The sequence below is a fragment of the Rhipicephalus microplus genome, unplaced genomic scaffold, assembly GCF_043290135.1.
Source record: "Rhipicephalus microplus isolate Deutch F79 unplaced genomic scaffold, USDA_Rmic scaffold_137, whole genome shotgun sequence".
In the NCBI taxonomy this organism is placed as follows: Eukaryota; Metazoa; Arthropoda; class Arachnida; order Ixodida; family Ixodidae; genus Rhipicephalus; species Rhipicephalus microplus.
The window spans coordinates 113,962-119,513 of NW_027464709.1; the positions used below are offsets into that span (position 1 = coordinate 113,962).

At 58.7% G+C, this 5,552-nt stretch overlaps 1 non-coding gene across 1 annotated transcript; it reads right to left on the reverse strand.

Moving 5' to 3' along the window:
* Positions 1-329: 329 nt before the first annotated feature.
* On the reverse strand, positions 330-2,144 carry LOC142791098 (small subunit ribosomal RNA). The gene has a single exon (XR_012890006.1). It is a non-coding gene; the product is annotated as a small subunit ribosomal RNA (ribosomal RNA).
* Between the last annotated feature and the right edge of the window lie 3,408 nt (positions 2,145-5,552).

Sequence of the window (5,552 nt, forward strand, 5' to 3'; positions counted from 1 at the left end):
TCGCCGTTCGCGCTCCGCCGCTCCTGTTTACAGTACTAGGCGGTCCCGCAGCGGTCGGGTCGCGCATTTCGAGCGCTTCGAGCCACGGTGCTGTGGCGGGTCGAAAGCCGACCTATGAGTGCGTTGCGCCGTTTGTACCCGCGTCCGCCACCTGGCCGACCGTCCAAGGTCGCGGTGTTGGCGTCCGCTGGGCGCAACAATTTGTCACGGGGTGCCGCTCCACATTCAGGCAGCCCCGTGGGGAAAAGCCGACCCCGCGTCCAAACGGGGTCAGCGGCAGAAAGTGTCGGGCGCAGACGCAGCTGAGGCGCTCACCCTTCACAATCCGTTAATGATCCTTCCGCAGGTTCACCTACGGAAACCTTGTTACGACTTTTACTTCCTCTAAATGATCAAGTTTGGTCATCTTTCCAACAGACCGGCGCAACCGAAAGGCCGCGCCGGACATCGGTCCGAAGACCTCACTAAATCATTCAATCGGTAGTAGCGACGGGCGGTGTGTACAAAGGGCAGGGACGTAATCAACGCGAGCTTATGACTCGCGCTTACTGGGAATTCCTCGTTCAAGGGGAACAATTGCAAGCCCCTATCCCAATCACGAAAGAAGTTCCACGGGTTACCCAGTCTTTTCAGACAGGGATAAAGACACGCTGCTTCCTTCAGTGTAGCGCGCGTGCGGCCCCGGACATCTAAGGGCATCACAGACCTGTTATTGCTCTGTTTCGTGCGGCTAGGAGCCGCTTGTCCCTCTAAGAAGGTTGTAAGGTGCTGGGAACCCCGCACCTATTTAATAGGCTAGAGTCTCGTTCGTTATCGGAATTAACCAGACAAATCGCTCCACCAACTAAGAACGGCCATGCACCACCATCCACCGAATCAAGAAAGAGCTCTCAATCTGTCAATCCTCCCAGTGTCCGGGCCGGGTAAGTTTTCCCGTGTTGAGTCAAATTAAGCCGCAGGCTCCACTCCTGGTGGTGCCCTTCCGTCAATTCCTTTAAGTTTCAGCTTTGCAACCATACTTCCCCCGGAACCCAAATACTTTGGTTTCCCGGAAGCTGCCCGCCGAGTCATTTGAGTAACTCAGGCGGATCGCTGGTTGGCATCGTTTATGGTCAGAACTAGGGCGGTATCTGATCGCCTTCGAACCTCTGACTTTCGTTCTTGATCAATGAAAACATTCTTGGCAAATGCTTTCGCAGTAGTTCGTCTTGCGACGGTCCAAGAATTTCACCTCTAGCGCCGCAATACGAATGCCCCCGTCCGTCCCTCTTAATCATTACCTCGTATTCCAAAAACCAACAGAACAGAAACGAGGTCTTGTTCTATTATTCCATGCAAGTTTATTCAGGCGACTCGCCTGCGTTGAGCACTCTAATTTTTTCAAAGTAAAAGCACCGGCCATCTCGAGGCACACAATGAAGTGCACCAAGAAAGAACCGGCATGATGTTCAGTCCGAGCCGTCGCATCGGGTAGATGCACTACTCGTCTGGAACTGAGATCCAACTACGAGCTTTTTAACCGCAGCAGCTTTAGTATACGCTATTGGAGCTGGAATTACCGCGGCTGCTGGCACCAGACTTGCCCTCCAATTGATCCTCGTTAAAGGATTTAGAGTGTACTCATTTCAATTACGGGGCCTCAAAAGAGTCCCGTATTGTTATTTTTCGTCACTACCTCCCCGTGCCGGGAGTGGGTAATTTGCGCGCCTGCTGCCTTCCTTGGATGTGGTAGCCGTTTCTCAGGCTCCCTCTCCGGAATCGAACCCTGATTCTCCGTTACCCGTAACAACCATGGTAAGCAAGTAACCTACCATCGAAAGTTGATAAGGCAGACACTTGAAAGAAACGTCGCCGGCTCGTGGCCATGCGATCAGCACAAAGTTATCCAGAGTCACCACACAATACGGGCCGAAACCCGATCGATCTTGGTCTAATAAAAGCACCCGTTACCCAAAGGGCTCCAGGCTCACTGCATGTATTAGCTCTAGAATTGCCACAGTTATCCAAGTAGGAAGAAACGATCTAAGGAACCATAACTGATTTAATGAGCCATTCGCGGTTTCGCCTTATTTCGGCATGTACTTAGACATGCATGGCTTAATCTTTGAGACAAGCATATGATTACTGGCAGGATCAACCAGGTAATCGTTCGACTGCGCGTCCGTCCTCGCCTTCGGCGGGCCGGACGCAGTCTGTGTGCGGCGGAGGCCACCTTCAGGCGCCCCAACACGCTTATTTTGCACTCCGAGATGACGGCGTTCGAGCTCGCTACGGCACAACCTTCCCGAAAGACGAGTGGGAGCCGTGCGGCAAGAAGCACGTTCATGCTCGCTTTTTTTCGTTGCATTGACTCGGTCGCGCCGTGCGGGTTGCCCAAGCCCGCTGCACTGTCGGTGGACCGGCCGGAACTAGCAACGGAGCCGAGACTGCAAAGCCGCCAGACGACGGGTCACGCCCGCGTCTTCGGCGCTTTCGCATCTGAATCGCCCGAGGACGACACGGAACACACCTCGATATCGTGGTAAAACGGCACCGTCCGACAACCAGCCCCTAACGCATCAAGCGGATGAGGCTGCAGACGACTGCCGTGGATTCCCCTGGAGCAGACCCGAGGACACGCTTGACGAGGCCGAAGCCCGCCGCATATCAGACACCCGGTCGCTTTCGCGTACGCCGCTCACGAGAACCCCCACATAATAGCAGCGATAAGTACCCAGACCTCCTTGGGCACTAATACGAGCGTACTCGAGAAAATTTCACCGCGGGTGTGCCCCGAAACGTGTGGCACGTTGAGCGTGCCACAAGTCTACGTCGCTCTCAAACCCGCCGAGGTCGTAGAATTTGCGACCCTACTCACGAAATTCCCACCGAGGATACGGCCGCAAACGTACCGCACCTTGGGTAGGCCACGAGTTTGTGCAACACTACGCTGACGGCACAGCACCGAGGTCGTGCGCGCACGCACGGGAAAATTCCGCCGCGGTTTCTGCCGAAAACGTGAGGCACCACGACTCTCCGCAAGTTCGCGTCGACTGCGAAAGACCGAAGTCGTGAACGACGTGTCCGCTACTCGCCGCCGACACGCTGGACACCAAACGTACAACGACTCGACGGCGTCGTAGAGGCCCACGACGCGGTTTTCCTTAACGACGTCTCGGCGTGGCACCGACAGGTTAGAACGGCCGACCAACGTTCCCTGTCCGCCGTTCGGCTCAGTCGAAGGGCTCGGCGACTTCGGCAACGCTGCGAAGCCGCACGGTGACGCACGCCATGTCCCCATTTTTTTTTTCTTTCTGCGTCTGCCGGGGTGCCCCTATAATAGCAGCGATAAGCACCCAGACCGCCGTGGGTCGCTCGCCCCGGCTGACGTGGTTTTTCGTACTCCTGCGGCGGTCGCCGTCAAGCACGTCCAAATACGCTACTTTCGTGGGCGCATTCACGCTCTTTCGCTTCGCCGGAGTGCCAGCACTCACTCTGCCAAAAACGGCGAACATCCGAGCGGCGGTTCCCACTTTTGCGTCGGCGTCGCAAACCCCGCCCCGGCAGACGAGGTTTGCCGTACTCGTGCGACGGTGGCCGGCGGGCACGTCGAAAGACGCCGATATCGTGCGCGAATTGGCGCACCTTGGCTTCACCGGAGTGCCGCCACTGACTCCTCCAAAAACGGCGAAGATCCGAGCGGCGCTTCCCACTTTCGCATCGGCGTCCCGAACTCCGCCCCGGCTGACGCGGTTTACCGTACTCGTGCGACGGTCGCCGGCGAGCACGTGGAAAGACGCCGATATCGTGCCCGAATCGGCTCCGTTCGGCTTCGCCGGAGTGCCAGCACTGGCTCGGCGAAAGACGACGAACATCCGAGCGACGGTTCTCACTATTGCGTACGCGTCGCAAACCCCGCCCCGGCAGACGCACTTTGCCGTACTCGTGCGACGGTCGCCGGCGAGCACGTAGAAAGACGCCGATATCGTGCCGGAATCGGCCCCGTTTGGCTTCGCCGGAGTGCCAGCACTCACTCGGCCACAAACGGCGAACATCCGAGCGGCGGTTCCCACTTAGCCGTCGGCGTCCCGAACTCCGCCCCGGCAGACGCGGTTGCCGAGCTCGTGCGACTAGCGACCGCGAAGCCGTCTCGCGACGCCGCTTTCGTGCGCGGCTCCCACTGCGACCTGGGTCACCCGAGGTCGACGAGCAAAAAAGAATGTCGAAAAAATTTTTTTTTTTTTTTGCGTCTGCCGGGGTGCCCCTATAATAGCAGCGATAAGCACCCAGACCGCCATGGGTCGCTCGCCCCGGCTGACGTGGTTTTTCGTTTTCCTGCGGTGGTCGTCGTCAAGCACGTCCAAACACGCCACTTTCGTGGGCGCATTCGCGCTCTTTCGCTTCGCCGGAGTGCCAGCACTCACTCTGCCAAAAACGGCGAACATCCTAGTGGCGGTTCCCACTTTTGCGTCGGCGTCGCCAACCCCGCCCCGGCATACGCGGTTTGCCGTACTCGTGCGGCGGTGGCCGGCGGGCACGTCGAAAGACACCGATATCGTGCGCGAGTCGATGCTTCTTGGTCTCGCAGGAGGGCCGCCACTCACTCCTGCAAAAACGGCGAAGATCCGAGCGGCGCTTCCCACTTTTTCGTCGGCATCGCAAACCTCGCCCCGGCAGACGCGCTTTGCCGTACTCGTGCGACGGTCGCCGGCGAGCACGTCGAAATACGCCGATATCGTGCCCGAATCGGCCCCGTTTCGCTTCGCCGGAGTGCCAGCACTCACTCGGCCAAAAACGGCGAACATCCGAGCAGCGGTACCCACTTAGCCGTCGGCATCCCGAACTCCGCGCCGGCTGACGCGGTTGCCGAGCTCGTGCGACTAGCGACCGCGAACGCGTCTCGCGACGCCGCTTTCGTGCGCGGCTCCCATTGCGACCTGGGTTACCCGAGCTCGACCAGCAAAAAAGAAGGTCGAAAAAAAATTTTTTTTTTCTGCGTCTGCCGGGGTGCCCCTATAATAGCAGCGATAAGCACCCAGACCGCCGTGGGTCGCTCGCCCCGGCTGACGTGGTTTTTCGTACTCCTGCAGCGGTCGCCGTCAAGCACGTCCAAATACGCCACTTTCGTGGGCGCTTTCGCGCTCTTTCGCGTCGCCGGTGTGCCAGCACTCACTCTGCCAAAAACGGCCAACATCCGAGCGGCGGTTCCCACTTTTGCGTCGGCGTCGTAAACCCCGCCCCGGCAGACGCGGTTTGCCCTACTCGTGCGACGGTCGCCGGCGAGCGCGTCGAAAGACGCCGATATCGTGCGCTAATTGGCGCTCCTTGGCTTCTCCGGAGTGCCGCCACTCACTCCTCCAAAAACGGCGAAGATCCGAGCGGCGTTCTCCACTTTCGCATCGGCGTCCCGAACTCCGCCCGGGCTGACGCGGTTTACCGTACTCGTGCGACGGTCGCCGCCGGGCACGTCGAAAGACGCCGATATCGTGCCGTAATCGGCCCCGTTTGGCTTCGCCCGAGTGCCAGCACTCACTCGGCCAAAAACGGCGAACATCCGAGCAGCGTTTCCCACT